General features: G+C 39.1%; 1 long non-coding RNA gene across 1 annotated transcript in view; it reads right to left on the bottom strand.

Moving 5' to 3' along the window:
• Window positions 1-10,880, bottom strand: part of LOC131408237 (uncharacterized) — a 71,593-nt gene extending 60,713 nt beyond the window's left edge. The window contains exon 1 of the long non-coding RNA XR_009220728.1: window positions 10,788-10,880. This is a non-coding gene — a long non-coding RNA (uncharacterized LOC131408237). The remainder of the gene's footprint in view (window positions 1-10,787) is intronic.
• Between the last annotated feature and the right edge of the window lie 11,807 nt (window positions 10,881-22,687).

Genomic DNA, 22,687 nt, shown 5'->3' with positions numbered 1-22,687 from the left:
TTTTGTTCTCTTAAACTTTCCTGCCTGTAACATATAGCTCCCCACTTGGGCACTTTCATTAGCCTGTGGATGGCATGAATCAAGGCTCAGTGCAGAGAAAAACAGCAAAGGAGGGCAAGATGGGTTTCTAGGACCTTTGGTACCACTTCTATTTCTTCCACCTAGTCTGTCCCACTCCCCCATGGCCTCACGCCTTACAGTTACTCATGCCATGCTCTCCACAATCGAATACTTAGTATGCCACTGATATAGATAATTAATCCATCCATAAGCTCCTATGAAAGATAAATTTGTCTTTATTTCTCTGAGAGTCTCTTATAGAATCTTTGAGCCAGAAGGATCCTAAGAGAACATTCAATCATTAAAAAAAAACCAATTTGCTTTCTTTCCATGTGACAGGCACTGGTCTAGGAACTAGGGATACAGTGGTAAACAAAGCAAATAATAATATTAACAAATGTTAATAATAAAGTATTATATTGAAATTTTAAATAATGTTTTAGATTCAAGGTTTTGTTCTATAAACAGTAAAATTTACATAATAAATTTTATATAATTATGTAAAATAAATTAACTCTTAGAATCCTGTAATAAGTTTATGAGGTAGTGCTATTATTATGCTCATTTTACAGATGAGAAGAGTGAAGCAAAGAAAAAGTCAAGTAATTTGGGGGCCGGCCCAGTGGCGCAAGCTGTTAAGTGCATGCACTCCGCTGTGGTGGCCCAGGGTTCGCTGGTTTGGATCCCGGGCGCACACCGACGCACTGCTTGTCAAGCCATGCTGTGGTGGTGTCCCATACAAAGTAGAGGAAGATAGGCATGGATGTTAGCCCAGGGCCAGTCTTCCTCAGCAAAAAGAGGATGATTGGCAGATGTTAGCTCCGGGCCAATCTTCCTCACAGAAAAAGAAAGAAAAGAAAAAGTCAAGTAATTTGCTCACGGTAACACAGCTAGTAAATGGCAGAGGCAGCATTTGAATCGAGGAAGCTGGTGCTCCAGAGCCTGCTCTTAAACATCACTTAGTAACTGCCTTTCTCTCTCCCTGCCATCAAGGAGATTACATAGTAATAGGGAGCAAACAGGAACTATAATATATATGTGTACTATAGAGATATAAATAAATATATCTAGGTAATTGATATGCTATAATATAATGAATAAAAATAAAGCTACCAGGTAAGGGTATATTTTCAATGGAGTGGTCAGGGAAGGTCTCCATGAGGGAGTGCCATCTGAGCAGAGGCCTAGATGAAGCAAGGCTAGGTTTTCATCCAGCCTGGTGGTTCTCATACTGTGGTGTGTGGTACCTCCCTAGGGCCTTGGCATCCTGTGGCGGGTGACAAGGCAGGCAGGGCAATAGGTGCAGCGCCCTATCTCCCACCCAAACCCAGCAGCTCAGCTTCCTTATGGTCCGGATTTTGGAGTTCCAAGTAAAATTTGACTTAAAAAAGATTCCACGGCTTTAAAAAAATGTAGAAAACCAGTGATCACGTCCAACCTCTTCAGTTGACAGATAAACTGAGAGAGAAGAGGAATGACTTGCTCAAGGGCTCAGTGCTGATCAGCAGGACAATACGAAGAGAACTCAGATTCCCTAACATTGAGTCTAGTGTACTTTCTAGAACACCAAACTGCCAGCCTTAACTGTCCTCCCCGTCCAGGATATTGAATTAATCTCTAGAGGGTATAGACAGAAGGTTTTATCCAAGAGACTGTCTCTCTGTTTGGAAACTCCATAACCAAACTCTAACCTTAGCAAGAAAAACTACACAGATGCTCTGGCCTGTCTCCTATATTCTGTTAAACTGCCCCCCACCTCTGCCTCCCATTCTAATTTCTATTTTTCCCGATCTTAACCCATCACATCTTTTCTTACTATATTACGGCACATATTTCTATAAGCTACTTCAAATCCTTTGTGGAAATGTGTATGTACATGGGAGGAAGGAGTATTTGCAGTAGGGGTTTTGACATGAATAAAAATTTCTGTGTTTTCAAATAAATGAAGTTCTACTGGTGGACCTTTGGACACCATGACATAACAGGCAACATGAATGAATTGGAGATCGCCTACCTGCCCAGTGGCCCTCAAACCATACGATTAGACATTCTCAGCCTCATGTGAAGTTTGGACCTACTTCTACCAAAACTCTGTCTGATACAGTCATAACTGAGATCTGACCAAAGCCTTCCATAACTCATATTTCCAGCAAGAACTACATTTAAGAAAAGCACACATAGTCAATTTCTCCCAATTTAAAGAAAGAGCAAAAATCCCTTCAGCCCATTTTAATTCTATGGTAACCAAAAGCCTTTGAATAACTATCTCTGTTTCCCGGATAAACAAACCAACCAACCACAGTAATGTGTCAATCTATTCACAGTTTGTGTGCCTGTTAAAAAAAAAAAAAGTAAGCAGTTGGTTCACGCTACTGTCCAAAATAAATTATAACACTTAAAAAGATAAATACATTTCGGGAATGACAATCAGCTTCACAGTACAGATGGGCTTATAGATGACCCTTCCAATTTTTAATAATCTCTAATTTATGTGTGAGCAAAGAAATGCAAAGATGCCTAATGCACCCCTCTGACTTAGTACAAATCACTTTTATTTACTTGGGCAATACTTCATGGTCCAGTTAACTTCTTAATTAAAGACAGCAAGATGCTCATGTTCCATGCAAGTGGCATGGAAAATACTGTTTTGTGTGCAATATGTTCAGCTGGGAGTTGAAGCTGTTTTGCTTACTGAGGAGAAGCCACCACCATCATTTGGTTTCTAAACTAACCAGAGACACGGCTCTTCTCTTGCAACTAAATTGTCAGTAGAGCCTCTTCAGACAAAGCATGTGCTTGTCTGCCATCCCATGTGACTTCTGTTTTTTTCGCTCATTCAGAGCATGCCAAATCCAAATTTCCAACTGTCTACTCCCTGTCTGCCTCCTCCCTAGTCACGCTTTGTAGTGGTTTGAAGAATAAAGATAAAAAGGAGGTGTGTTCTAGGAGACTTAGGGTGGGGAACGGGTGTGGTAGGCCAGAGGCTCAGCCTCCGGAAGCTCTAAGACTGCTACCCCTGTTCACTGAGCTTGCATACAATTTCAAAACCCACAGGAGCCAGACCACTAGGAGAAACTGGGGCAAGAGAGAAACAAAACGAGAAGAGAACAATGAGTCATGAGTGACTATGAATCTTAAGAAGTCAACCTAAAATCTGAAGTCCTGCATGATGAGATACATACATCCTCAATTCCATCAATCAAGGGCTGCACCCTCAAGGGACTTCAGGGACCCATAATATAAATGGCTTAAGCAGGTTGGGTATGAGACAATAGTGACAGGTAGACACTACGGCAAACTCGAGAACAAATGCCCATCTAAAGGAGGCAGCTGCTACTCAGCTCCAGTCCTTAGGAATGTCAAATCTTTCTGCCAGATTTTCTGTTTTTCCCTAAGAATCAGAAAATATAGACTTTTTAAAAAATATGAAATCTTCAGATATTTAATTATTAGAAACAAATTCACATTAAAAGGAAAATACTGTGTGAGGCAAATAAACTATACCCGTGGGCTGGATTCAGTTTGTAATTTCTGTCATAAGCCTTCATATCACTAGCTTACTTAATGGTTTATAAGGTGGGTCACTTAAGTTACTTCATCTAACCCTCACGATAAATTTATGAAGTAAAGAATATCATCTCAGTGATTATATTAGTCATAATTAAGCTTAGTGTTGTTGCATTATCCACCGTTGTTTCCATTTTCCGTTTTTTAGTACTTTTGAATTCTCTCAGCGACTTAATATGCCTTCTAGTTAGTCCTCACGAGAGGGAAATGGCCATGCATAACTGAAGTTATCATACTGAACACAACGTCATGAGAAAATTAATTACCACATAAACAGTATGTTGATATGGAAGAATACAGCAATCCTGGATTTTTGTTCTGACTTTCGCTTGGTATAACTTGGGTAGGTCATACCTCCTTTCTGGGCCTTTGAGCCCCATCCATTAAATGAAGCGATTGGTCTAATAGAATTCTTAGGGGCCTTCAACTTCCAGCCTAAATATATCTTGGTAATTCAGGCTGGTGGAACAAATCCCATTCACATCACTCTGAAATCTAAATGGAATTTAAAAAACTCATCCTTCCAAAAAACAGAGAGATGACAGATCCAAACGTAAAAATCCATGGTGAGGATGACCAGCTCAGAGTTTCAAGGAGAATACAGGAGTTTCTCAACTTCCATAAATATTGACAAACTTGGGTACCCTCAAACCCCATTTTATACGTACAACTCAGACTTTCATATGAATCAACACTTGGACTGGCTTTTGTAAAACACTGGCATGTGCATGTGTTCTAATCTTTAAATATTTTATTATTTTTTGCTTTTTTATATCATAAAATGAGTGGAAATGTCATTACTGGATCAAAGTGTATAAACATTTTAAGGTACTTGGCATATACTATAAAACTGTTTTTTCAGAAAGAGTGAAAAAAGGAAAAAAAAATAAAAAGAGAGACTGTGCCAGTAATCTATGAGCACCAGGGCTAGCAAAACTCTTTAAGCAGAAGAATGAGAAAAAAGTAAGTAGAACACTAGAGGAATGTAACTCATTAGAGAAAAATTTTAAACTAAAAGCTATTGAATATGAAATGGGTTTCCTTAGAGGGCGCTGAGTTTGTCATTAAGAAGCCATTCAAGAAGAGGATGAAAGACCATTTGGTTCAGAGGAAGTTCAAACATCAGATGAGATTTGGACTACACGATGATGATGTTGCCAGGGAAAACTGTCGTCGTCATCATCATCATCATCAGAAGAAGAAGAAGAATGGGGTGAGAGTAGGAGTTACCATTTCTGGAACACTCACTTTATGTCAAGTTCTGTACTAAGCACTTTACAAATACTATCTTACTTATTTACAACCACTCATGATGCAGGTATTAATATAATTTCAATTGTACAGGCAAGAAATCAAGGATTTGCCCAGTTAAGAAACTGCTCAATGATCATTATTCTGTCAAATGGTAGCACCCAATGGTTGCCACCCAAGTCCAACAATACAGCATATGGGCTTAATCATGGTGCTACGCAGTCTCTTGGTACAGGCAACTTTTAAGAACCCCATTTAGATATGATTTCTTAATTCTATACACAGGTTTTGGCAGGTGAGAACATCTTAAAAGATGTGAGTTTTCATAGGATAAAAGAATTTAAAAGACGTAAATACTCAAGCCTTAAAGAATAATTTTCTACTTTATTCTCTCAAAGCAAATTAATTTTTTGTATCCTTCTTCCAGCTTGTTCTCCGCTCTCCTCTCCTGAACTTCTAAATTCAATATAGCAATAGGCTAGGACCCCTATACTCACCCCAAGTGTAGTTTGAAATGAGTATGGAGATAAATTCACTGTGCAACTTTCCCATTGCTGTAGGCCTGGCACATAGTAGATGCTCAGTAAAAGCTAGTTTCCCTTCCTTTCTCACTTCACATGAAGCTATGCAAAAGCACCAGCTAGTTCCAGCATCATGGGGAGCAAAACAAGAAACCTCTCTGAAGAAGTAACGATCTGCCACTTTATCCAAAATGATACTTTGTGATCAAAAGTCTTTTAGCATTTATTCATTCAGTCTATCTACTAGTAGCTCTTGCCAAAAATTTGTAGTTGTATTTAGCAATTAAAAAGATGCCTACCACACTGAAACTGGGATTTAAACATAGAGTTTTTTGGCATTATATCCCTTAACTTTATAAATTTCTATGCTAGTGCATTCAAGTAGTATTTCTAGGGACATGCTGGTCTTTGGATGTGGTAGAATATTTAATTTAGTGCGTCCTTTTCAATCTATTTTCTGAGCAGCATGATACTTTACCACTTAGAAGCTATGCATCCATGTGGCTAAAGCTAGAAAGTCACAGGGCTTTCATTCAATTCCCAAATGGAGATTTTTATAGAGATGAACATTTTCTCATTAATTTATCTTCCAAAGTGATTGCTATCACACTAATCAATTTGTAGTGACTTTACCAGGGTTGCAACATTCAATAATGAAATCAGATACAGTATTGAACATTGTGTGGATGGCTTAACCAATCTCAATTCCTCTCAGATCAATGAAACACAAACCAAATGAAGTCAAGTGTTGCTTCATTAGTTATCCCCACTTAGAGGGTCTGAGTAATCTTGTTCAATTGGACACTGATCTCTTTTCAATGGGGAAAAAAAAAACAGACGGAGACACCTCATGAAACAGAAGCAGCTGTGATCTATGGAGAAATGATATTGCAGATAATTATTCTAAGAAGAGTCTTCCAGAGGTGGTCTATAAGCAATGGTCAGGTGCATCAGAAAAAACCAATAAGCTGAAGCTGCCAGAGTGGAGAACGGAAAGCTGCTACATGTGAGGTTATGGTTCAATAAGTATGGCAAATTCTATTAATTGCCTACCCAGCAGTCATACCCCCCACCTTCTTTGCTACCAGAACCCCAATTCTGTTCAGCTCTCAATTATCCCTGTGCTTGAGGGCAGGGGAGGCTCTACAGAATAAATCACCAGCTTCTAATTTTGTTTTGCTTTTTTGATCCAACATATCTGTTTTCACTCTTTGTGAAAATTCAAAGAGACTAATTCTACCATTGTTGCCATGCTTAATACATTATTCTCTAATCCCTTCTCAGTGCTCTGATGGCATCAAAAGAGAAATATTAAAGGCCTACGCCCTGAGTCACTTCTAATATCTCTCCCCAGCCAAACCAAGACACAGCTCAATTGCAGGCAAAAAAAAAAAAAAAAAAAAAAAAAAACTTCTTTAAATTAGATATGAAATAGATGGTTAAAAAAAAGATCTTGATAAAATGACAGACAATTTATTCTTAAAATTATTTAGATATGCAAATTGTATGATTTCATTTATATAAAGTTTCTAAGAAATGCAAAGTAATATATAGACAGAAAGCAGTTTAGTGGTTACTCGGGGACAGGGGCGGAGGAAGTAGGGTGGATGCGGCAGGATGGAGAGATTAAAAAGGGCATGGAGGGCCGCCCCATGGCTTAGCGGTTAATTGCGTGCGCTCCGCTACTGGCGGCCCTGGTTCAGATCCTAGGCACGCACCGACGCACCGCTTCTCCGGCCATGCTGAGGCCGCATCCCACATACAGCAACTAGAAGGATGTGCAACTACGACATACAACTATCTACTGGGGCTTTGGGGCGGAAAAAAAAAGGAGGAGGATTGGCAATAGATGTTAGCTCAGAGCCAGTCTTCCTCAGCAAAAAGAAGAGGACTGGCATGGATGTTAGCTCAAGGCTGATCTTCCTCACAAAAAAATAAAAATAAAAAGGGCATGGAGAAACTCTTAGGAATGACAGATATGGTCATTATCTTGATTGTGGTGATAGTTTCACATATATTACGTGAAAACTTATCAAATTTCACACTTTAAATATGTGTAATTTATTCTGTCAATTATACCTCAGAAAAGCTCTTAAACTTTTACATGTTATTTAAATATAGAAAATTTACTGTTAATATATTATTTGGAGGAAAAAAGGTATAGCAGAGTATGCAAAGTATGGTTTTGTTAAAAAAATATACTCATGGAAAATGCCTGAAAAAATAAGCTAAATTGTTAACAGTGCTTGCCCTTGCAAGATAGATTTAATGACACTTACATTTTTAATGATTCATTATTCAATTTCACAAATAATCTACTGAGCACATACTATGCACAAGACATAGCAATAGGGTTGGGAAATACTATATGATGTATGATGACAGTTACAAGATGGAAAAAACCAAGGTGATCCTTTATATGTCGCTGTTGTGCCAAATGAGGAAAGTCTTTCTGAAATGGCAACACTTGAACTGAGACCAAGACACCCAGAAGGAGCCCTCCATGAAAAACATCTGGTAGAGAAGTTTATAGGCCTTAGTGCGGAGTTTGGATTTTATTCCAGGTGCAATTGGAAGTCAACAGAAAATCCTCTGCAGAGAGGTGGACAGACTTGACATTTTAGAAAGACTACTTTAGCTACAATTTGGATTAGGAGGCTAAGAGTGAAAGGCAGCAGAGAGAGAGGAGCCTATTGCAATGGTACAGGTGAGAGATGGTGGCTTGAATAAGGGGTGGCATGTGATGGAGAAGAGCAGATGGATTTGCGGACGTGTTTCAGGTAGAGCTCACGTGACTGATAGATTTTATTATATATGCATATCTGTATATATATGCATGTCTAATAAAATTTTTTTCTTTTTTCTTCAGTTAGAAGATATTTATTTTGTTGTCAGAAACATATAAGGCTAAAAAGCTTTATTTACTATTTATTTTTTGAGAAGAAAATGCTTTCTTCAGAAGGATGGAAAAATAGTCCTAACGCTGTTTTCTTTAAACGGTGATTTGAAAGCATTGAAATTAACTCACTGATTTTTCAATACTAAAATAAGTTTTTTGAGATTATCATTACTTTTTAAGCTTCAATCATGTGTGTCTTTGAGTTGGGATTAGATGACTCTTGATTTTCAGGTAGGCTGCTGACATATTTGCTAAAAGTTCAATTCCTGCATATGGGCCTAAGAGATTACCAGGAACACCTTTTCAAGACTCATAAAACACATTTCTCAATTCTTTTATATGACTCTAATTCTAAACCAAGGAAACTTATTTCAGGATATTTTACTTAACACATATCAACTATTCTACACATGATCTTAAAATCTGCTCTCTTAGGGCCAGCCTGGTGGCGTAGTGGTTAACTACAGGCGTTCTGCTTCCGTTGTAGCCCGGGATTCGCAGGTTTGCAGGCCCAGATCCCAGATCCTGGGCGCGCACTCTTGCACCGCTTGTCAAGCCATGCTGTGGCGGCATCCCATATAAGGTAGAGGAAGGTGGGCATGGACGTTAGCCCAGGGCCAATCTTTCTCAGAAAAAAGAGGAGGATTGGCATCGGATTTAGCTCAGGCTCTTCTTCCTCACACACACACACACAAAAAATCTGCTCTCTTGTACTACATGCAACCTAGCCAGAGCATTTATATATTTATGGAAATACCACTAATATAGGTAAGAGGGGTTAGCAAACTACAGTCTAAAGCCTATTTTTGTGTGGCTCTTGAGATAAGAATATCCTTTACATTTTTGAAGAGTTGTAAAAGAGAAAAAATAAAAGCCTAAAATATTTACTAACTGGGCTTTTACATAAAAAAAGCCAATAGCATTAGAGGAAAATGATCAGTTCAAACTAGTGAGTTAAATAAGTTTAATATAGATAAGATTATTAATCTAAAGTACAACTAATAACTCAAAACGATGATTTAACTAACTAACTTGCCAGGTTGGGAGAAGTAAATACAGATCAAGAGCAATGCATATAACAGGTTGTTTCTTAAATGCTTGAAATCGACTGTCTCCATTCAGTCTCAGGCAGAATCACCACCCAACCCTCATTGTTATAGTCGCATCCCATTACTCCTTCTAGGATGCAGCTTCCTCAAGACAATGGATATGTTTACAATAGTCTTGGTACTTTAAGTACCTAAGCCAGGATGCTATGAGTTCCAGTTAAATTTTATAGTCACCAACTGGGTAGCCAAACTAATTTGCTCTTTTTGATGATTAACGTCATGGCTCCCTCCGTTATACCAGGCACGTGAGGAAGTAAACTTATTGGCAATTCAGTAGTTGAGCCAGTTTAATACATTCAGTAGTTTAGTTAGCATTCAGATAAAATTACCCACTGCATCAAGGTGCTGAATTTCATTAATTACGCAAATCAATGCACACAACACAAATGATGCTTTGGGGAACTTGTGTGTTACTCTTTGCTTACAGGTAGACACAGACCAATTCCAGGCAAAGCAAATGCATTAATAACCCCTTTTTAATCAGCAAATTCCACCACTCCACCAAAAAACAAAAATAAAAACCAAAGAAACAACGACCAGCCCAAAAAAACACTCAAAAACAAAAATTAATTTTGATAATATTGGTTAATAAAAGAAAATATCTAGCAATCACTATTACCATTACAGAAAAAAAAGGGACAGAGAGAGAGAAAGCTACGATAGGAGACTCTTGTTAACAGAAAAGCTTTAGAATTGGATTTTCTGAGTTGAAATCTTTGCTCTCTTACTTCATAAGTATATGGCTTTGGACATACTCTTCTCCAAGCCTCAATTCTCTAATCTGTAAAATGGAGGCAACAATAACCACCAGCCCAGTGGACCAATTAAATTAGATAATGATAGTGCACACAAAGCAGCCAAGTGCACGCAACAGAGCTCACACTCTAGGGTGATATTTAAAATACTATTTCAGAGCATAGTTGTTGATATATTGAATTGATTCTAACTGACCTTGGTTATATTGTCCAAATTCTTAATGAAAAACAAAATTCTAGTTCTTTAAGTTCTGTATTTGCCAAGATGGCCTTGAAGCTCTTGACAATTAAAAAATGATACCACTATTTTCTTGCGTTTGTATAATACTTAAGGCACATTCACATTTATTGTCTTGCCTTACTTGCAGCGTAATCTAGAAAGTTAGTTAGCAGAGGTTATTACCCTCTATTTGACAGGAATGGAAAGAGGCTCAGAGAGGTCACCTCTCTTGGTTACAGTACCACAGCGGTGATTACACCCGAGACTTCTGATGTGAACGCAGCTCACTACCTGCATTATCACCTCCGACCCCAACCCTCTATACTCAGCTGATGGCAAGACAAATTTCCCCAAATTTAGATTCCAGAAGAACAATAATTCCTTCTTCTGTCAGCAGAAACTTACTGGTCGGGACTGGATTTCTTTGGCGTAGAGAGGTTGCAAGAATTCTGAGTCTCCTTCTAGCTTTAGACCTTTTTCTGTGATTCTCAAGTTTCCCATTCCATCCTGAAAGAGACGCACAGAGATAATATTAAAAATGCGATTAGCTAAAATTTCAAAATATCTCAGGTTTTCAAAAATGGAAACAAAGTCATTGCCTTTTTTTTTTTTTTTTTCCCTGAGAGAGTGGAATGAGAGGTGGTCCCAACAAATACACAAAATACTGGGAGGCATTGTTCAATGCAATTATGCCTGTTACCCTTTTTGCCCACTTATTCTGAGAAAATTCTATTCCCGGCAATCTGTAATCCCCCCTAGTCACTCACTAGCATAGATAAAGGAGGTCCTTTTTGCTAGGCAATGCAGAAAGAACTTAGGCATGAGGTGAGCAGGAAAAGAGAAAAGGATGATTCCCCAGGTTAAAGTGAAAGATCCGGTTTCCAAAACTCTATGCAGAAATTACAAACTGGCAGTCTGTTGGTCTAATCCAGCCTTTGACATGGCATGTTTGGCTCACAAAACATTTAAGGAGTCGAATTAGTTACTAACATTTTTACTAGTACTTTATTATGGAAATATTAAAATATGTACAAAAGTAGAAAGGATAAATAGCAAACACCTATGTGCCTATCATTCATGTTCAACAATTATCAATTTATGGCTGTTGTTATCTATTATACTCACCACACCCATCTCCTTTGTTTAAATAACCATAATACCATTACCGCACCAAAAAAAAAATTCATTCCTTAATATCATCAAATACGCAGTGTCAATATTTGAAATTCATTAATATTTATTTTCTCTTTATATTTCGTATTTGAATCAAGTTTCCTACTGAAATTGGTTGATACATAAAATATTTGGTCATCTCCTAAAAACTTCTAAGTCAGTCGGTGATTTTCTCTCTCATACATCCATATATATATGCTTTATTTGATAAACAAAACGTCATTTTACCAATAGCATTGCCCAGAGATTTTGCTGAACCTTCCCATAATTTCATATAATATGTTCCCCTGTCCCTGGTATTTTCTGTAAATCAGTAGTTAGATCAAGAGGCTTGATCAGATTCAGGCTCAGTTTTCTAGAAAGAATACATCCTAGGAAATGGAATATATTAGTTTTCTATTGCTCCCATCACAAATAACCACAAATTCAGTGGCTTAAGACAACACAAATTTATTTTCTTATAGTTCTGTATGTTAGAAGACTGATCCAGGTCTCAAAGGGCCAAAATCAAGGTACCAGCAGGGCTGCTGCATCCCTTTCTGGAGACTCTAAGGAAGAATCCATTTCTCGACTTTTTCTAGCTTCTTGAGGCTGCCCATGTTCCTGGGCTTGTGGTCCCCTTCCATCTTCAAAGTCAGCAATCGCTGGTTGAATCTTTCTCACATCCCTGATACCATTCTGACAATGAATCTTCTGCCTCCCTCTTTCACTTTTCAAGACCATTGTAATTTCACTGGGCACACCTGGATAATCCAGGCTAATCTCTATATTTTAAGATCACCTGACTAGCAACCATAAGTCCATGCATAACTTTAATTCCCCTTTGCCACGTAATATAACATATTCACGGGTTCTGAGATGAGGACACTGACATCTTTGAAGTGGAGGGCATTTTTCTGCCTCCCACATGCTCTATCTTGAGGCACATAATGTCTTTTGCTGTGATATCATCAGCCTTTGGTGATCTTTGCCAAGAGAATCTATTATTTCACTACAGATTTCAAATTGGTGATAAAATAATTCTATTATTTCTACTTAATTTATTAGCTAGGATATTCCATCAAGAGAAATTGCATGGCATCAACGATATGTTTACCCTAAACCATAGTTTATATAGGAACTTGATAGATGCTAGTTTTTCTCTTCTTTATACATTGATCTTCAAAATATTGAATTGGTTACCTAATAACCAAAGATGATCAATGAGGTTTTTATTTTTTTAAATATCATTATAAACATTTTGATTTGTTTTCTTCCAGGGCAGTTTTTATTCCTATTGAAGTTCTAAATGTCCTATCTTTGCTCAATGGAGGCCTCTTTAAATTGACGCCCTAAGTCCTTTTAATATGACCCAGCAGTCTTTGATGGCCCTCTTGCTTCTGGTAGGATAAAATGTTCCAGGGTTATCTTACACTTGTCCTGCCCCAGCCCCAGACCAGCCATTTGTAGTAAGCAGCCCTGGTTCATTTTAGTGGGAACTGGTATTTAGAGACCACAAGCTGAGAGCTGTGGGTGCTCATTGCTCCTGGATTGGCCCTTGTTTCTGTGGACAGAGCTAGAAAATAAGTTGTGTATGTGTGTTTTAAATAGAATACACCATGGTTTCACGTGAAACCTCAGTTCAAACTCAGGACCTGAAGGTTTTCATTTAACCTCATGGATGTTACAATGCTATTACCTTTCTTCCATACCAAAATCTGTGTTCTCAGTAACATCAACATAATTACTCATTTGATTTAACCCACAACACACATAGCATAGGTACAGAACACCAACGCCACTACCATACTAACATTATGATTAAGAACAACAATTTAAAATTTGTCTTTTTAAAAAAAATCTTAGAGTATATCTTACTAGGAAAGTACAATGAAATGACTGGGTTTCAAAGTCACTTGAACTAATTCTGTTCTGTATGGTTAGGCCACCAATCTGATGTCCAGTCAGGTTCAATTGTTTCTTATTTTTCTCCCTCTCAGTGTTTCATGACTGCTTTTTTAAAGTCCAATTTTGTGTGAACTATTTAGATGGCACCAAAGTCAAATCTACAAAACAAAACATACTCAAAGAAGTCCAGCTTCCGTTCTTGTTCCTCCACCGTGTTCCCTCTTCTCCAAGTAAGGGTGTGTGCGTGTGTGTGTGCGCGCGCGTACATATCTGTATCAGGGTTCTCCAGAGAAACAGATCTAATAGGATGTGTGTGAGTATGTACACACACATATACACACTAATTCATTCATTCATTTTGAGGAATTGGTATTAGCAATTTGGAGGGTGACAAGTCCCAAGATCTGCAGTTAGCAAACTGGAGACCCAGCTTAATAAAACAAATCATATATATACACACACAGACAAATACATTATGCTTTTTAAAATTTCATTCCTAAATTTTTCCAATAACATTTGAAAATGGAAAGATTTGAATGAAAAATCCAGGTTTTCAGCTTCTCGTGAAAACCGACAGCCCTGGGAAATCTGAGCCTGCCTTCTCACATGGCCACCATGGGCTGGAGGTTAGTAGCAGCCACTCTGCCTGAACTGTATGCTCTCTGGTTCCCCATAGTTTCCACCCAGCCTATTTCACTAAGCTACATTTTCTCAGACTCCTGAAGTTTCTCACTTGAGTCTACTGTTTCTTCTCTCTGGCACTGTCATGTGCTCTGTATCTTAATACATTCAGTACAGACACCACATGGCGGGGTGTTGAATGACCAAGTGGGAAATGGACACTTTTCCCCATCCCTTCTCCATAACAGCACTTCAGCCTGTGGATGAGAACAGATCTTTCAGGTCAATATTGCTCTCTCGTGGATAGCATGCCATCTGTATACTTCTATTTTGAGTACTTGTGGGGACAGCTCTGACAAGAGGGCCCCAGACTAGGGCATTCAAACCCAGTGTTAGAGGCAACAGGCTGGAGGGCATGTTCATATTACACTAACAGCAAGTAGAAGCCACAGCAAAGGGAAAAAAGAAAAAGAAATATCCACTCAACCCTCCAACCCCCCACAAAAAAGATATGTCAGTTATCTCATTTTGGATTATTCTTGATGATTTCTGTGAGTCAAAGAAGCAGACCTTTTCATAGAAACACATACTAAATGTGACATCTATAAACTGACTAAACTGATTTTTTTATTTGTTTGCATTATGTGTGTTTAGAAAACAAACGAGAACTCCTAAATATTCTTAAATAAACGATTATATTTAGGGCATTTAGCAAACCGATTTCAAATAAAACCTTTCTCCCTCCCTTTACAGTACGTACACAGATCCCCTATCCTAAACATTTATTGATGATTTACCACGTGTCGATTACTATCCTCTGTGCTTTTCATGCTTTTTCTCATTTTCTTTATTATTACTGCAAACTACCATGTTACTTCTTGAATTTAATCACAAGGTAACAATCATATAAATGTTAAAGTACAGGCATACCTCGTTTTACTGTGCTTCACTTTATCGTGCTTTGCAGATACTGTGTTTTTTACAAGACCCTCCACCAGTAGAAAGATTACAACCCACTGAAGGCTCAGATGATGGTTAGCATTTTTTAGCAATAAAGAATTTTTAATGAAGGTGTGTACCTTGTTTTTTAAGACATAATTCTATTGCACACTTAGTAGACTACAGTATAGTGTAAACATGATTTTTATATGCACTGGGAAACCAAAAAATTCAGTTGACTCACTGTATTGTGATATTCACTTTATTGCAGTGGTCTGGAACTGAACCCACAATAACTCCGAGGTAGGCCTGTGTTTGGCTATAGAGCTGTTCTTCACCATGTCAGTCATAAGAGAAAAAAAAAGAACAACTTAGAAACTATCTAAAAGTTTCATGTTAAAAGGGTAATTGCATATGCTATAACAGAATATGATGTAGCTCTTGTAAAGGAATATTTAAGAACATAGGTAAATATTCATATTCTATTATTAAGTGAAAATCATATATAACTATATATGTATATAACTATATATACATCTAACTATATATACATATGCATACACATATACACATATAATCATAACAGGAAAAATTCTAGAGTAAATTTCCTAGGCGAAATATACACTTAAATGTTAATATTGAATATCTTTGCATGCCTAAGATATGAGTACTTTTTATTTTCTTCTTTTTGCTCATCTTCACTTTGTAATTTTCTATAAATACAAGTTATAATAAAAAAAAACTTGTCATAAAAAATTAAGTTCTCACTGGTTTATTTGAAAAACCGACATTTACCAAGAATCTATACTATGTCATATACTAAGTGCTATGCATATGTTATCTCATATCATCTTCTCAATGATCCTATGAGATAGTCATTATTTTCTTTACTTTACATGTGAGCAAATTTATTGTTAAGTAACTTGGTCACAATCCCATAGCTAGTTAATGACAGGATCAGGAATTTGAACCCAAGTCTTTCCAGACTATATACTCTTACCCATTGTTCTAACCCGATCTAATGCATGCAAAAGCAATATATTTAAGGTATCTGCTGGATTTAATGCCACTTTGATTTTCACTTATTTGGTGAGTGTGCTTAGTAATAGTAGAGACGGCCACCTGCTAGCCCAAGACTAATGCCATCCATTCTTATGGTGAATACCTTCATTTCACCATCCCAGGGTCTAGAGGCTCTTTATTACAACCCAACTGCCTCCCCTGCCCAGGAACATAAGCAGAATGAATCACCTGCCATTTCTGGAAAGCCTACTGTGTGCATAATTGTGTGCTGTGAGCCATGGGGAGTCAGAAAAAGAGAAGGCTCCTCTCAACTCTGTCTTCTGAGACAGTTCATAATACAGGTGGCACACAGCCAACAAAGAGTAGTGAGGGTGATATAAGGAAGATCAGCAGTCACCTAATCCAACAGTCAATTAACTTCTTTGTAACAGTAATTTAACCTTTGCTCAAATACCTCTTTTGGTAGGAAACTCACCATAAACTTGCCATGTCTATCATTTCATCCACTTCGTCCTATCCTTGTGCATCGTCACCTCATTTTTCCAGTCTCCTTCCCAATCCCTAGGTCTGCCCAAACGTATTTGGTGGGAACTGTCCACCAAAGACTGTGAATTTTTGTTACTGGCTTCTATTTCCAAAGCATGATGGAAAGCAGATTAGAGCAGCCAACGAAATATGTTGAGACACATCAGAGAGTCCCTTTTACAGCTTTGGAACAATCAGACTGGATTGGATCTACATCAAAACAGCTTGAGAAGAGCCTTACTAAAAACTGTTTCACCGGGCCGGCCCCGTGGCTTAGCGGTCGGGTGCGCGCACTCCGCTGCTGGCGGCCCGGGTTCGATCCCGGGCGCACACCGACGCACCGCTTCTCCGGCCATGCTGAGCCCGCGTCCCACATACAGCAGCTAGAAGGATGTGCAACTATGACATACAACTATCTACTGGGGCTTTGGGGGAAAAATAAAAAAATAAAACCGTTTCACCTTTATGCATAAGAAGCAATGGGTATTATTAAGACAGGAGTTTTAGGTCAGTTTTGAAGCAAAACTTCCCTCCCAGTAAGATGCTAAAGAGGCATTTAGAAGATTCACAGCCATTCCCAACATAATTAGAAAGAAAGAGACCATTTTTTTCCTCTTCAAATGGTAAAACTTCTATATCCTTCAAGGCAAGCATGAAAATTGTAGCAGCCGAACAGCTGGGCTTGACCGAGCCAGCACTGTCCAGTGAATGATCCTGAAGTTTACAAAGTGCACTAGAGACAGAAGTAGGAGGCCAGGATCCCATTGTCATCCCAATGAAGGCAGGGCCTTTCCTGCCCTGCACATTGCAGCATCTCCAGTGCCTACCCCGACGCCTGGCACACAGGAGTTTTCACAAACACATAAGCAGATCCCATTATTTTCCCAGTCCAATTTAGAGTGGCCCCCGTAAGGTCTTTCAGGGGAAATAGGGCCTGGGGACAGGGGCAGAGGTAGGTGCAATCTGGACAATCTCCCTCTAGGCTGGTCCAAGGATAAGGGCATTTGCTCTTTATTCTTTATCTGGTCCAGACTGGCTGGTTGGTTGTTTCGAATGGACAGTTTTTGACAAGATGAGTATAAAATAAACAGAGATTTCAGAGTGGCAGGACAATAGACGGAAATATTAATTTGTTTCTTTCTTCATCTCTCTCTTGTTGGCCTCTAACCCCTTTCATCACCATTTCAGACAGATTCCCAGGCTTTGTAATTACGTGGCTTAGAGATTTTGAGAGCAAAGAAGCAGAGGCAGCCTGACAGCAGTGGGGTTTCCTATCTTCTGTAACAGCAACTGTCATTGAGTGGACTGTGCTAGGTGTGTTGGGAAGGGAGGCAAGAAGGAGAAGAGGAGATATTTTTCAACTTGGGGATGGACAAGAGATCTGTGATTCCCATGCGTTCTAGAGACCACTGTCCTGCCAGTGTCCCCGGGAGGGGTTAGGACCCCAGAGGGAAATGGCTGCAGGGCTCCAGCCTCTCCAAAGTTCCCCTCCCCAGGAATGGCAGATGGGCAGCAGAACTTCCTGACCTAAAGGGACCACGTGAGTGGAACCACAGTTCTCTCAGCCACTGCAATGAAGGACAATGACCTGTGCCCCCAGGGTCCTTCCCACTGGTGCTGGGCAAAACCCCAGTACGTCTGGAAAATCCTGAGCGAGGTGGAACGTCCTGCTGGCCCCTGTGGGAAGGGGGCTGGGAATTAATATTATGTTGATTTTAAAAAAGTGTTATTTCTTGCTCCTCTGATTTTCCTGCTGCATCAGCATCAAACAGGTTTTTAATTCTGTCAGCACACTTTCAAGCTTAAAGTAATGCCAAGTCCTATTTTAGTAGCAGGTCTCCAGACTTTCCTGCTGGAACAGTTTTAATGGCAGGCATTACTTAGTATTGATCAAAGAGAAACAATTTTATCTATACACAGATTGCTCTAGAATGTAAGCCCCATGAGGGGTGGGCTTTTTGCTCATCGTGGTCTCAGTTCCTAACATCGCTCGGCTCATAGTACGTGCTCAGCAAATACTTGTTAAGTGATAGAATTTCTTCATTCCTAAAAAGCTGCATTTTGAAAGGTACTGTGGGGATTACAAAAATGTTAAAACCTAGGCCTAATCCTTGAGCAGACTCCAATATATTAAAGCATGAATTCTCAACCAGGATGATATAGGCCCCGATGGGTGAAAATTGGTGACTGGGGGAAGGTGAAAAAAATGTTACTCTTTTTATGTATAAAGCACAAATACACTTATATACAGAGTACATACACACAGTATATCTGTAGTATTAACATTTCATGGGGGATGGGGGGTACAATTAGGAAAAAATGTCTAAAAATGCTCTCAAGAGAGGGGAGACAATAATGAAAAAAAAAGTTGAGAAATACTGCATCAGAAGGTTATAGATTTTGAGACTGCTCTAACTTCCCTCTCTTTCATCTATAAATGGTCACCTCTGCCATTCCTGTACTGAAGCATCTTCCTTGTAGCTCCTCAGTCTGTAAAATGTAATAGAACAGGAGCAGCACAGGTAAAGAGCGAACTCCTTAATGTAATATTTAACACCTTCATCTGTCACCTGCTCACTTCTCCAGCCTTGTTTCTTGCCAGTGTCCCTTCACTCTGTCACAAAACATGCTAGCAATTTCCCCAAGCTCTTTCCCTTTTTGAGTCTTTGTATATGTCCCTCCTCTGGCCAGCAATGCTCTTGCCAACGCTTCTCTCCAGTCCTCCTCACCATTCCGGTTAGATGTCTTTTCCGGGTCTGGGATCCTTCTCTGAGGTCCCTTCATACTCTGGGTACATCTCTATCATAGCACTTATCACATGGCATTGCAATGACCCATTTACAGCTATGTTCTTCCTCACTGGACTTCAAATTCCTTAGATGAGCGATAGTGTGCCCACTCATTATTCAACCTTCGCAGCCGAGGACACTGTCTATACCTAAATATGTGATCGCAAGTGTATAAAAGAAATAGGCTGAAGTAGAGATTGTTCAGAAAGTGCACATCAATGTAAATTTAAAACAGTAATAATAAAAGCTACCATTCCATATGCATCAGACAAAGCACTTTATCAACATCATCTCCTTTAATCCTCATTATAACTCTAGGGGGTAGGCGCTGTTAGCCTCATTTTCCAGTTGAGAAAACTGATGCTCAGACACCCTGATAGTCTAACTCCAAAACAAAAGTCTTTTACCGCCACACTCCACGCAGCATTGTTAAGCTCTAACTGTGCCCCCAGCCCTGTGCTTAAATGCTAAGTGAGGAGGCATGAAGATAGAGTCCCTCCCTTCCAGAAGCTTCACGCCCAAAGGAAAAAACATGAGTAACACATGTGATGGCAAGGATGTGGAGATACAGGAACTCTCATGTACCTCTCGTGGGAACACAACATGGTGCAAGCACTTTGAAAACAAAGAGTTACCATAGGTCCCAGAAATTCCACTCTTAGCTACCTGCCCAAGATAAATAAAGAGCTATGTTCACACAAAGACTTGCACATAAATGTCCTTAGTAGTAAAATTTGTAATAGCCTAAAAGTGGAAACAACCCAAATGCCCATCAACTGGTGAATAGATACATAAAATATTCTGTATCTCTGTGCAATGGAATACTATTTAGAAATAAAAACGAATAAAATGCTGATATATACTACAACACAGATAAACCTCAAAAACATTATGCTAAGGGAAAGAAGCCAGCTTCAAAAGACTACATACTGTATGATTCTGTTTATATGTAACGTCCAGTGAGGCAAATTTATAAAGACAGGAAGTAGATTAGTGGTTGTCTCGGATTGGGAGTAAAAAGTGACTGTAAATGGGCTCAAGGAATTTTGTGGAGGTAACATAAATGCTCTAAAATTGGATTGTGGTGATAGTTGCATAACTCAGTAAATTTACCAAAAATCTTTGAAATATACACTTGAAAGGGTAAATCTTATAGTACGTAAATTTAACCTTAACAAGGTTGCCGGAAAAAAAGAAAAATAAAAGGAGTAACCGACATGCAATGATGCTCACAGAAAAGAGGAATCCAATTGAGGAGACATGACATTATGTGATTTGTAATTCGCAAAATCAAGAGAGCTGCTTCCGACATGTGTGCTGAGGGACAGAGGTAGCAGGTTAGAGAGGGGACAGGTAAGAGACAATTTTATTATGTGTCTATAGCTTGTGTGGAGTTATTCAAGGAACATTCTGGCAAGAGTTCTGTTCTCATCAAGGACCAAGCCTGGGGAAGGAGGAGCAGGGGAAGGAAGACAGAGCTGAAGTAGACGCAGGAAGTGTTTTTGTGATCAAGGCAATTAAATTGTCAGATAGTCTACAAAGGTAGCTTCTGATCTTCTTTTCCAGGGAGCATTAAACATGGGGCCATCATCAGTGCTGGGTGATTAACACTAATCTCAACTTCATTCATATTCTCTTTCTTTTACCACTGATGTCAATTTATCATATAGTTTGTCTTTCTTCTCATTACTTCCCAGCTGCCACAAAGCTAAAGCTCATATATCGGTTAGAGCAGTGTGTGTGTGTGTGTGTGTGTGTGTGTGTAAAGGGAGGATATAGGACATATATAATCGTCAAAGTGCTTTGGTGCCTCAGTGGGTCAGAACTGTGATTTCTCACTTATGTTTTATAACATCTCATGAAGTTGCTTTTAATGATTTATAGATCCAAGGCCATGGTATTTGAAGCATTCTATAATTCCTGGTTGCCAGTAGTAATAAATGGATGGGGATTCTTTGCTCTATACTTCTCCTGGGGGTGAGTAAATCAACCATAGAGGGGGCATTCTTCCTAAACACATACACACAGGGAATAAGTCTAATTCTCATCATTTCCAAATTGCTGCCTTCCTACTTGCCCTTTAGGGCACACCTATCAGTTTCTTGGGGAAGTCTTCCCTGATTCTCCTCAACGCTTTAGAAACCCATCTTTCCTCAGTAAGTGGAATACATACACACACACACACACACACATACACACACACACACAGTATTTTGGTATACTGGCTAAGAATATGAGCTCTGGAATCAGACTGCATGGGTTAAATGCTGTCTTGAATTAACTTCTTGGTACCCTTTCTAAGTCTCACGCTTCTTATATGAATACTTAAATAATCAAGATAATTATACCTTCTAAATTTAGCCTTAAATCAGACAATGCAGGTGTATAAGTCAAAAGAGGTTAGGTTACACCATGGTAACAAAAACAAAATTCTTAGTGGCTTCAAACAACAAAAGATTTATTTCTCACCCAAGCCACATGTCTATGGGTTTAACAGTGAAGTTAGGCAGGGACATAGGATGATAAAGAAGCCACCATTTTGAACACTTTGCTGCTATGTCTTTGGACACATGTAGGATTGTTTTTCCCCACCCATTTATGATGCTTTTGGCCCCGAGATATGCTGTAGCTTGTGAAATGTGACATAAGTCAATTCAGAGCAGATGCTGTAACAGCCAGGGCGGGCTTGACCACGCTCTCCTATTTTTTTCTGTCTGTCTAGATTGAAAGCTTCTAGCAGGCAAAGGCAGTATCTTACCTGTCTTTTTATCCCAATCAGCTGTCATAATCCCTGACACAGAGTAGACAGATAGTAAATTTTGATTGACTGCATGAAAAGTCTTCTGTCACCCACAAAGAACCACGAGCACAGCTCCCAAATGAAGTTAAGTCTTGCTGAAAAGTCAACGAGCCCTGGGTACCACTTACCCAGACCGTACTGTGCTTGACAGGCATCCAGGAAAACAGCTAGATCAACATAGGGATTGTTGTGTGCCTCTAGACGTTAATTAAAGATTATCCTTAAAGAATGTTTGTGAGGAAACATAAGCGCATCTTATGGAATGACGAGAAGAGTACAGTACTGGGTGCCGGCCTCGACCCTTCCGCTAGCTCTTAGGGCAAACTTGGACAAGCCTAGCTACTCTCAATCTGTTTCCTCCCCCGCATAATAGGTAGCAGAACAGTATAAACATTCAAGTCTTTTCCACTTCAAAAAATCCTGTTCTATGATGCCCAGGAATGGGATGCTCCTTGGACAACAATGAATTACAGTTGTCAGTGGGAACTGGTGCCTACAAGAGAGGCTGCAATTCGGGCATCCTGTGTGATATGCAGTTTTGCCAAAGA

Source organism: Diceros bicornis, chromosome 1, assembly GCF_020826845.1.
Source record: "Diceros bicornis minor isolate mBicDic1 chromosome 1, mDicBic1.mat.cur, whole genome shotgun sequence".
Lineage (NCBI taxonomy): Eukaryota > Metazoa > Chordata > Mammalia > Perissodactyla > Rhinocerotidae > Diceros > Diceros bicornis.
Note: the sequence above shows the minus strand (reverse complement) of the source record. Positions and strands in the feature narration are given on the sequence as shown.